Source organism: Bactrocera neohumeralis, chromosome 3 (genome assembly GCF_024586455.1).
Source record: "Bactrocera neohumeralis isolate Rockhampton chromosome 3, APGP_CSIRO_Bneo_wtdbg2-racon-allhic-juicebox.fasta_v2, whole genome shotgun sequence".
Lineage (NCBI taxonomy): Eukaryota > Metazoa > Arthropoda > Insecta > Diptera > Tephritidae > Bactrocera > Bactrocera neohumeralis.
Window position 1 is genome coordinate 20,224,137 of NC_065920.1, and position 12,044 is coordinate 20,236,180.

At 37.1% G+C, this 12,044-nt stretch overlaps 1 protein-coding gene across 1 annotated transcript in view; it reads left to right on the top strand.

The window, feature by feature from the left end:
* Positions 1 to 11,499: 11,499 nt before the first annotated feature.
* Positions 11,500 to 12,044, top strand: part of LOC126752344 (uncharacterized) — a 203,374-nt gene continuing 202,829 nt past the window's right edge. Inside the window, exon 1 of the mRNA XM_050463067.1 lies at positions 11,500 to 11,503. The gene's annotated coding sequence lies outside the window, so the exon portion shown is untranslated. The remainder of the gene's footprint in view (positions 11,504 to 12,044) is intronic.

The following is a 12,044-nucleotide window of genomic DNA, read 5'->3' on the forward strand; positions in this document are numbered from 1 at the left end:
GGAAAGGCTTTTAAAATCATAAACCAGACCATATTAATCTGAAAAAATACTATGAGTAAATTGTGTCTAATATAGCATGCCAAAATACAACTTTGCAACCCCTTCCATACCCTTCAAGCAGCTGCAGTTTTGATAAGAACAACCATCAACCTGATAGTCTATTAAGGTATGCAAAAATAAATATAAGTCGGCAAAGTAATTGGAAGCAGTTTTTTAAAAGCATAGCACTAACTTTTCGGTTGGTTGGATGATATCACAACCACCTTCCGAGAGAGGAAATATAATTTTCAGTTCAAAATCCACTTTGCCAATCCTTAGCTCGAGTTAACTCTGCACTGAGAATAACAAAATTTCAAGAAAGAAGGTAATAATGGCACTCATTAAAGAGTAAAAGATGACTGAACACTTTATTTTTAAGGTACTTCTGCACTACTAATGATTACTAAATGTACAACTAAGTAATGAAAGAAGCTTTAGTGGTCAAAATAATGACATTTCTTCGATAATTCATCGGATAAAAAGGACTTTTCGTACATAGTCTTATTTAAGACAAATCTAGAAATGTTTACAACAACAAAAATGTTATAACACTGGTCTACAGTGGTTTCATTGCTCTAGATATAAGATCTATTTTGGACCTAGGTGGCTCACAAATCATCGAACAATCAATAATTTTTTTAAGATTTGCTGTCGCTTATTTTTAAGTCGTTGATTTAGCAAGCATATAACAAAACAACTGATATCTTTATAATGTCAGTTTTGTTTTGCGAAATAGGGATATATTGAATCATTTCTGAAGCAAGAGACAAAAAGTGGATCAAATACGACAATAATCTGCAAAAAAGATCATGGTCTAAGCGTGGTAAAGCTCAACAAATGGCCGCAAAGCCGGGATTGACGACTCGAAAGGTTATGCTGAGTGTTTGGTGGGATTGGAAAGGAATCATCGACTATAAGCTGCTACAGCCTAGTCAAACGATTGATTCCATTTTTCTGTCAACAACTGATGAGATTGAAGCAAGCAATCGAAAAAGAAAACAGCCAGAACTGATCATCTTCCATCAAGACAACGCTAGACCACGCACATATTTGATGACTCGACATTTTGATGCATCCCCCTTAAAGCCCTGACTTTGCACCATCGGACTACCATATTTGTTTTGGTCAATGCAGAACTTTCTCAATGGAGTAAAGTTGGCTTCAAAAGAAGCCTGTGGAGATTACTTTTCGCAGTTTTTCACCGAGAAACCCGAAAAGTTTTACACTGATGGAATAATGTCTCCAGCGGAAAATTTTGACGCATCCCCCTTAAAGCACCATCGGACTACCATTTGTTTTGGTCAATGCAGAACTTCCTTAAGGGAGTAAAGTTGGCTTCAAGAGAAGCCTGTGAAGATTACTTTTCGCAGTTTTTCGCCGAGAAACCAGAAAAGTTTTACACTGATGAAATAATGTCTCTAGCGGAAAAATGACAAAAAGTGGTCGACCAAAATGGTACATATTTGGTTCATTAAAGTTCATTATAAATATAAAAAAATAAGTTGAAGTTTGATTAGAAATACGAAAAGACTTTTTCGACTACCAATATTAAAGTAAACAAGGCTAAAGTCGAAAAAATATATTTTATTTTTATAAAGCCCTTTTATGAACTTTTCTTTTTCAACTATCCAGTTGTCCTTTTCAAGGACCAGAAATCATTTTGTAGACTGTAAGTCGAGATATCTTTTTGATTTTTATTACAACCTTAAACCTTCCACATACTTTTTTGTATATTTACGGTAACGGAGCCAGAGAGTGGGATTAAGGTGATATTCGTATGCACGAAAAGCCGTAATCATGCTTGGAAGACAAATTAGTTACTAACAACCCGGTAATCAATAAACAGATCACATTTACTTTCATGAATATATGTACATACATACATATGTTCATATGTATACTGGAAATCATCAAAAGGACAACAAGAAAAAATTATGTTTTTGTAGAGCTGTAAAATTATGCACAGAATATATGAAATAATTGAAAAAATTATCGAGATTAACGAAAACCGAATAATTTACCCAAATTTGCCAACCTTGCAAACATACAACCACTCTTACAAATAGTTCATTAACACTAACTTCAACTAAATTTAAACTAATTTTCTATCCACGCTTTTGCCTCAAATGGAGACGAAGAAAGGAGGGACATTTAAAAGAGAGAATAAAACCTTAACAGAAAACGATAATTACGATGACGCGGCACTAAAGTGGCGCAGAAGCATTACGATTTACTTGATTTGTAATTTCAGTATTTTCGGCGTGAGTTTTTGCTACCCGACTACTTACAGCGGCACGGCGAACAAGTGCCAGGTATTTGGAATTCAATTATGTAATCGAAAAACCAGTAGCCAAGTAGCAAGTAAGAAGTTGTTTTTTGCTGTTTCTTCGCTTTGTGAGCGGTGATTTGACACATTTCAAGGAATAGATACGCCATGGTGGAATGTTGTAAAGTCAGATGTTGTAAATTCTATGCACTTGTTGTAATGTACTAGGTTTTGTTGTACATTCATGTGTGTGTGTGTGTGTGAAAAAATAGTGTGGGAAATTTCTTTAATTGCTTGACTGATTTAGGCGCTTAAAAACTCGTTCACGTCATCGGATTTGTTTTCCGCTTTTCGCCTTTGAAGCTTACAAATCGTGTAAATGTCATGAATAAGAATAAATTGTCTCAATAAAGAAATGTATCAATTAAACTAAACGAAGGAAAATTAAATCAAAGTTGCTTCTAATAATCCCTTGTGCATTCTAACCTGACTTGACTTGCTAATTACTTGAAGTAAAGCAACAAACGACTGTCATCAGAGCAACTATAGAGCATACATAGTAAACTATGTTAGAAGAACTTAGCTAACTAGAAATAATTTAATAGTATTCTCGAACTTTGAGGATGCGTGCCAAAAAAAGTTAAAAACGATGCCAAAAGCGGACGAGTTTGAGCATTTTAGAAAAATGAAAAAAATATCTATATCGATCGGTGTACAAGTCAGCATTCGGATATATGTACATACTGTGATACTTGCCCTTCGTTATCGGTTTAAAGAGGTCTAACGTAGTCGCACATCGGTTTTGATGAGCAACCCCCAAGTCCTTTTTAATCCCTACTATAAAACTGGAACAAAGCAAGACTGAAGTTCATTCGAAACATTGAGTTTCATCCGTCAGAAAAACGCGAAGACTATTCAAACTGTAGGAAAAGCCACCGTTTTGTGGAGTTCATCTACACTATATGGAAATGGCAAAACGGTCACAGGGCCTTACAAAGGTTAATTATTTTGTCAGTTAGACGTCGTCGGTCCCCACAAGGGTAAGTTATATGCCCATTCGACGCTCTTCCATCAGACATACGAAAGTTCGAGATTCACTGGATAAAGTTTTTCGTCTTAAATGAAGACTATGTTAATCCCGTCCCTAATGGCAGAAAGCTGAGACAGTCGAGGGCGAATTTTTCACCAACGAAATCATTCAGCATGGACAGGAACAGGTACTTGGTGTTGGGCGCAAGCTATATAGCCATCTCCTAATCAAGCTACCAGAACTTCCAGCTAGTAGGTATCGATCTATTCCTTTATGTTGGCCAAACCTGACCATTTCTGGGCAATTGCTACTTTCAGGCGGTACAATTGTTGACAGTGCAGGTCAAAATAAAGTTCACTCATGGAAGCAGCTCGTAGTAAATGAATTCTGTACTACAATATGTAGTTTCCTAGGAAATTTGTGGAAGGTTGAAAGGTGTGGGTATACAAAAATCGGATCCCTCTGCCTTAGAGTCCGCTCTTAACATATGACCATTTTACCTTTAAAGCCCGTTTATCAAACCCTATTTATTCTAAATTTCAGTTTCAAGCTGCCCATAGACGTGTTTAACCGAAATGTGGCAGTAAGTTCTGCTGTCGGAATAAAGACCGAATTAAATCAGTCCCTATCCTCCTAAGGTTACATATCAATAGTTACTTGCGGGTGAAGCTATTCTCAAGACATAACTGAAGAAGAGGTTTACTAGGGAAGGAGGATCATACCTACATATATCTATATCGACGAGTGCAAAATGGTCTGCGGAGTATGAAGCGGTGTATACTCCAAAGAATGTGATATCCCTCTTTCCATGAGACTTCCGAACTCAGCCGGCATCTTCCAAAGGAAAGTACTAGGTATAACGAAGGTCTGTGGAGTTCTAAAGAATAACTACGGAAGGATACTTTGGAGAGCCGGGAAGAGGTCGGAAAAAAAGGAAGAATGAGCAAATCCAAAGTAAATATGATGCTCATTGTCTTTTTGACATCAAAGGCATCGTCCACCATGAATTTGTTCCTCCTGGACAAACCGTCAACGCCAAGTTTTATGTGGAAGTCCTCAAGAGACTCAAATGAAAGATCAATCGGGACCGACAAGACATCGCAGCCGATTGGAAGTTGCACCAGCACAACAACCCGGCTCACGCCGCCTTTCTTGTGAACAGCTAACTAACCAAGGCCCCCCAACGTTTCTGCAACCACCATACAGCTCAGATGTGGCCCCCGGACTTTTTTTTGTTTCCTTGCCTGAAAAGGCCGATAATAGGGGTTCCAAGCAGCATGCACCTCGACTCTCAAGGCTATTCTTCCGTGTATTACCGCAGACGGAGCCTATTTTGATAGTTTTTAAAGAATTGTAACGATTTGTTCAATATTTTTTTTAAATCGACCCAGTCCTGTTACTTGGCAAAGCTAGGAGTCTCTTTAGAGAAATCTGAGGCGAAGTTGCCTGCTGAAAAGCATCAGGAGAGTTGTTGTTGCTGTATATTGAACGAATATCTTAGAGCAGTTTGGAAATCAATAGCAAGCTGCATGATAACAAGATAACCAATTAAATATAGCCCAAGTGTGACAGGAATAGAACCACAGACTTATTAAATAGGTCCAGAAATAGTATATATGTACATAACATGCTAAAAATATTGGTATGTCTTTCAATATATTCCGCAGCTCCAAGTTAGAATGACATAAGGAAACTGTTTTCTACTTTCTCTGTGATGCCCAACTCTATCACAAACCCGACAAAAAATAATAGAAACCCATCAGGCACCAAACCTAAAATGGCTGTCCACAAAAGTCATAAGGAATATGGTAATTTTATGAAGGGCACCAAATTGTTTGAGATGAAGGAAGAAACTGGATAGAAAAATTATAAGGTCCTACGTTTGTACCTCGAAATGTAACAAAAAAATAGGTATGAGCAGTATTTAGTTCTATCATTATTCCGAAAATGTTTATAAAGGAGCTTATTGCACAAAACACAATCATATACTCACACATGAAAGAAATATGTAAATTTCGCAGCATAAAACTCCCGGAAGCCTACGGTAGCCAAGAAAAATTGCACGCAGGTGTTGCTAAATCACGAAAACAAAATAAAAAATTAGTAAATTTGATGCTACGAGATAATACATCACACAGCAGCTAATCTGCTCAATGAACACATGCTTCAGAGCAGCACAGTGAGTAGTTCATAATTTGAGCTCAGCTTCATAATTTCATAAATCCATAATATGAAATCGATGATTTCCCACAAGTGCTGAATTTCAGGCCGAAAATTAAGAAGCAACTGGAGATTTTCAACACAAGAAAAAAGAGCAAGATTAAAAATGGATTATTGAGAAGCAATCTTTTTTCTTTCACGGCGACTTGACTTCCGTTGGGCAACCGAAACTCCACTGCTCCACATACACACGTTCCTCAAAGAGTCACTTGCAGACATAAATATGAACAAGTAACGGCATGTTTCGACTACACAAGTTGCATGCAACATTTAAGAACAAGTGTGTGCAAGAAGTTAAAATTAAAATGAAAATAAAAATAAAATTACTTGTAAAATGTACACAACCTTGCGCAATCTCCGCTCTTTTCACGTCGCCACCGACATTGTGTTGCTTTCGGTGCAACCGAGCGATGGAACGCAGCGCTCTCAAATTACCAGGCGCATGCAACAAATTTTCATACCTCTCGGCTTAACAGCTTCCATTAAGGAATTCATTAATGAAGAAGGTAAGTGCGCGGCGACAGGAAGAGGCGACAATGATACCGAAACTGAGATTGAACTCAAGTTACTTGTTCTGAGGTTCGGTGTGTGCTGGCAAGGAGTTGCGCACACGCAGCACACGCCGACCGCAAAGTGGAAACGGAAGTAGAATGCGCTTTTTTATTTACAGTTTTTTATCTCGCATTTATTTTGTTGACGACGGTCATCTTCCTTTTTTATGGCAAGACAGGATGAGCTCGGGAATGCGTGAAGTATATGTAGAAGATTTCTTTGGCTTAATGTTATAAGCGCAGCCGGGCTATAGAAGCAATAGTAGTCAGTAAGATTTATTGTCAACTCGAATTACTGGCATATTATTGGTTGAAGCCTTAGGAAAACAGCGGAAGGACAGAAATATTTGTCAAAGAGGTTATGAAGAATACGAGAACAAAGCGTGCGCATCAACTGTCATGTGAGATTTAAAAATGTTTGATTGAAGTTTGATAATAATTATCCTTTTCCTATATTGAGTTTATTAGAAAGGCTGGTTCATAACTTCAAAAAGATCTGCTCCATTAAATGGAGTGAAACTTTTGGATTGTCTGATATTTCTCTGAAAACAATCTGTTAAACTTTGAGTAAAAATTTAGTTACAGACGCTCATTTATGGACTATGTATACGAAGAGCTTGATAAGCTGGCCGGCGGAGGTAATTCTCGATAATTCCGCGAAAAGATGCGGTGACAAACAGAGGGTTTCAAGACCGGTGCCTACTCTTGTGGAACCCCCAGAGGTGATCCAGTGACTGGAGCCCAGATCATACTGAAATTAAAAAGGAAACACTTCTCCAGCCTGCAGAACGGCAGTGAAAACATACCACTAGGAGATGGTGAACCCGATTCCCCAATAGATGACGATAGAGCAGACGTTCCATGGGCCGACCAAGAAAAAGTTCGAATGACAATTACCCAACTGAAGAACAACAACCTAGCGAGGGACGATGCATTACCGGCCAAGCTATTCAAATACGGCATTAACACCAACACCCACGTCAGCCACGATATCCAACGCAGATTAACTCTTGTCAACAGATGCTACTTCGAACTGAGTAAGGTATTGAGAAGTAAAGTCCTCTCACGGAGAATTTGGTCTTTCTATAAGTCGATCATCGTCCCCGTCCTGCTATGTGGTACAAAAGCATGATCTGATGAGTCGGAGACAGAGAGACAGAGGCGGCTAAGCTAACAAATGGATAAAAAGTCTGATAGTTTTCGACGCAGTAGACTAAGAAGACCTTTACTCCGTTAGAGGTTGAGAACGGATCGGAAATATCCGACCAAAAAGATCAAAAAACAGTTGCACTAAATTTTTTAAGACCCAATAGTAGAAGCCGAACATCTATAAGACAACCAAGTCGATGTGGCTTTAGAACCAAAACCGAAAAAAACAAAGTGTTTTAGAGATAAGGCTGTACAATTGAACCTTTCGAATGGATTTACGAATACCGTAAAAAAGAGAAATACCCCTTTTTTACTTTCTCTGTAATTTTTTCTTTCAACAGCGTTTTGGTACCAAAAAATTTGAAAACAGATACCAAATCTAGAAATACTGTTTTGTATACTATGTCAGACATTGGTTATGCTATTTGAAAGAGAACTCGGTTTATCAAAGCAGCAACGACATAGGAAACCACCACTTCAATATGGGTTTCTAGACTGTAATGAAGCAATCAAAGATGTTTAAGTAAGGAAGAGGACTGTCGGCGAAAGATAACGTGTTATAAGCGGAGAAAGGAAGTAAGTTCTAAGGTTCTTTATATGGTCCTTGGACCGAGGACTTACAACGTGCATCAGAATTTCGACGAATTACTGAAATTACAAGTTACCAACAACCTGAGAAAAAAATTGTTCCGGCATCTTGGAGCCAGGACTTCTAAACGTGAACAGAAATTTAAGTTATATAGCGCTGACAACGAAGTGAATATTACTCAGAGAATGTTGAACTTCTTCTTGACTACGCCTGAGGTGTTCGCTGGTTCCAAAGCTTGATGATATTCTAAGAAAAAACTTATAAGGAAAGGAAACTACATTCTTCTGAATTGGCAGTCGCAGAATTCAACAGAGTCTTTCGGAAGTATTTCATAAAATATTGAAAATAATTAACTAACTCGTATTGGAAAGGTTAATATTTCTAAACACAAATTATTTTCAAGAATATACATTTGACAAACAAAAAACAGTCTTTGAATTCCGAAAATAAGATTTCTGAGACTGGATCGAAAAATCAGCATAAAATATGTTAACTTATGGGAGAAGAGTTCCAACATACATATCTCATAAATTTATAAGAGAGTTAATGAACTGAATACAAGATAGTGGCCGTGGACCACTTGGTCCATAAACATATTAGCGTTCGCTTACATCAGGCACACATATCTACACATATATTAGAACAACAACAAACACTTGCTCGTGCGAGAGGTTAATTATGCTGATGATTACGTATATAAATGTAAACATAAATACATACATATAAAATATACATATAACTGTTTGTACATATGTCGAATAAAATATATTACATGTCCGTGGCAGACACAACTGCAGTACGTGATATGTTGGAACCCCTTGACACTCGGAACAACCGCAACATACTTCCATCATAACAACAATATTATGTATTTATTTTGTTGTTGCAGCAGCTGCTGGTGGCACAGAAGCCCTTTTTATTTCTGCACATTGACGGAAGCGGCAGCAACGAGAAAAGTGGCCAACAATGACAGCAAAACAGACAGCGTAGAAGCAATAAGTACACCATCAGCAACAGACAGTAGCAAAAACAACGACAACGGTAGTGTCAGTAGCTGCCAAGAATCGGCAGCAAATGCGGTAGTCATAGCTTCATCTCGCTCGGCTTGGACGTAGCCACTTTGACTTTAATGTGGTTTATTATTATGAGCTGAGGACACGTATTAGCAATTTTTGCTTGCAGCCGCCGCAACAACAATAGCATAAGTTGCACGTAACAGGTGGTGCCGAATCTTTTTTAGTTAAGTACACTCGTTCAACTGCCGCTGAAGTGGCCAGTGAGTGATTATTAGTGGTAAGCTACGCGTAGTCCAAGGATTTCGAATAATTGTAATGAATGCTAAGGTAATTGCACCATTTAGTTAGCAACAATTTGCTTAGACGGCAAGGAGATGTAAATATTATTTTAATTAAACTCCAAGGCGTTTTATATCAGAAAAAATGTAAATAAATCAATATTAACTCTACTCGGTGTTTCACAGAAGAAGAACCATACGATTTGGAAATTTTTACAAAAAATTTCTAACCGACTCAAATTGGAACTTCGAGTTTTTACCGGTATGTATTATATTAGGCCGGTTTATTCGAAATTAGCCAAAATCAAAATATTTGCCTTTGAAGTTCGAAATTCAAAAAAAAAAAGGAATTTCTCAGTTTGCCAAAAACAAAATACTTGCCTTTGAAGTTCTAAATTCAAAAAAAGTAATTTGTCAATTTTTCGAAGTTAGCTAAAATCAGAATATTTGCTTTGGAAATTCGAAATTCAAAAAAAAAGAAATTTCACAGAAGTTAGCCAAAAACAAAATATTTGCTTCCGAAGTTCGAAATTCAAAGAAAAGTAATTTCTCAGTTTTTCGAAGTTGTCAATTTTTCGAAGTTAGCTAAAATCAAAATATTTGCTTTGGAAGTTCGAAATTCAAAAAACAAGTAATTTCTCAGTTTTTCGATATAAGCATAAATCATAATATTTGCCATCGAATTTCGAAATTAAAAAAAACAGTAATTTCTAAATTTTTCGAAGTTAGCCAAAATTAAAATATTTTCTTTCGAAGTTCTAAATTCAAAAAAAGTAGTTTCTCAGTTTTTCGAAGTTTGCCAAAATCAAAATATTTGTCTTCGAAGTTCGAAATTGAAAAAAAAGTAATTTCAAATTTCAAAATATTTGTTTTCGAAGTTCGAAATTAAAAAAAAAGTAATTTCTCAGTTTTTCGAAATCAGCCAAAATCAAAATATTTGCCTTCGAAGTTCGAAATTAAAAAAAAAAACGAATTTCTTAGCTTTTCGAAGTTAGCCAAAATCAATATATTCTATCAAACTTAATGACGAAGAATTTTAAAGGAAACGGTTAAGTAAAACTAAAATATCATGTGAACCTCCTAAAAAAAAAGTTTCCAGAAAAACGCGTTTAAAGTTTCACTTGTATATGTTTGCACCTCCGAGCGGTAGCTCTTTAGAACGCTGTCATTCAAAACCTATTCAAGATACGATCTTGCCAATTTCACAGGATATTTTTGGAAATAAGAAATAATGAAAAAGCAAATAAAAAATTTTTTTAAAGTGTCACACTGGTATAGCCTCTTAAGCAGCTTTGAGCTGCTACCAAATTATACGCCAGGCTTCTTCAAGTCAGAAATAAACCGGAAGTGTTAATAACACCGACCCAGAATTGACCGGAACTCAATGACTCAATCCATAAGAAATATGTTAACTAAAAACCTTTTGATTTACAAAAACTTTCTGAAATTCAAAACTTTACTTATAAATAGTTTATGCTCATTAGATAGACCAATCTTTAGACTATTATAAAAAAAATATATTTTTATAAGACATCAACTCTCCACTTTACACAAGCTAACCTTCCAATCATCTAGACAATGAAGAAAAGTTTGCAAATCACTGCCTTTGCAGAGTGCGTTGCGCAGTGTGGCGCGCAGATGTCATTAATACCGAAGCGCACATCCGTAGAAGGACATGTGATCGCTTTTAGTAACAAGAAAGAAGAAAGAGAAATGAGATAAAAAAGCTTTGCTTACTATGCTGCTGCTGTTGCTGCTGTTATTGTTGTTGATTATGATGAAGATGAGCATAAAGCAACAACAGCAATAAACAACAATAAGTATATCGAAAGGGGGAAATGACATTGCGCAGTTAATGCAAGTCGGTGATGATACGGCTACCAGTGTTGCGTATAAGGCAGAGCCCAGAGACGGCCGCCTGCGTCGTTCCGACGACGGCGACTAAGTTGGAAACAAAAACAATTGCAACAATTACTATACGTTTGCTGTTGCGGCGCTACTACGAAGCCGCTGCGTCGCCGCTATGCTACCATATCGCCATACCCTCGACTTCTCCTCTGTGTCTCCAACTTCTCCACATTTCATTGGCATGGACATGCATACGTCAAGTTCAAATGACTTCCTGCAGCGTATGTGACGTGTAGAACTAATTGTTCGCTTGGCAAGTGCTGACGCTTTGCGCCGACGTACTACCAACAATCACAACAACATCAATACCAACAACAACAACAATAGCGCCCATCAGTCAGCGCCATCAGCAGCAGTCGCAGTCAGCTTTCCATGGGATTGTGGCTTGGCTTGTGTGATGGTCATCCAACGCCAGTCGATGAGGATGACATAAATCAGTTTTGCAAGAAATCAGTGCGAATGCGCATGCGCGTACGGAAAATAAAGTGCGTTATCAATGTGACTGCGAAATGCTCATACAAATTGTGTGAAAAGTTAGAAAAAAATTGTGAAAGATATGAACTGGTGTGAATTGAAAAGCGAAAGCGCCAAATGAAGTGATCCTCTGCCCACTGGCTCGATTAGACGCTGCCACCTAATTGGAACTGTCGAAAGACTGTTGTGAAAATTACTCAATTTGGCGCAAAGTGTTGTGTTGTGACGGCGAGTGCGAAAGCGAACGCGAGAGATTAAATATAATACGCAAAAAAGCACGCGAGCGAATAGAAAAACGAAAAGCTTGTGAAAAAACGAAAGACTTAAGCAACGAACTTGCTGTGGAAGCATTAACTCACAAGCAGCGTCAAATACATAGCTGCGAAGTTTGCGTGAGATTTTTTTGTTTTTGTAATTTTTAAATTTTTTAATAGTTTTCGAAACTTTTTTTGCGATTTTTAGTTTCAAAAATATTTTTTTTTATTTTTTTTTTTTTTTAAAATTTTTTTTTTAATCTTTTTTAT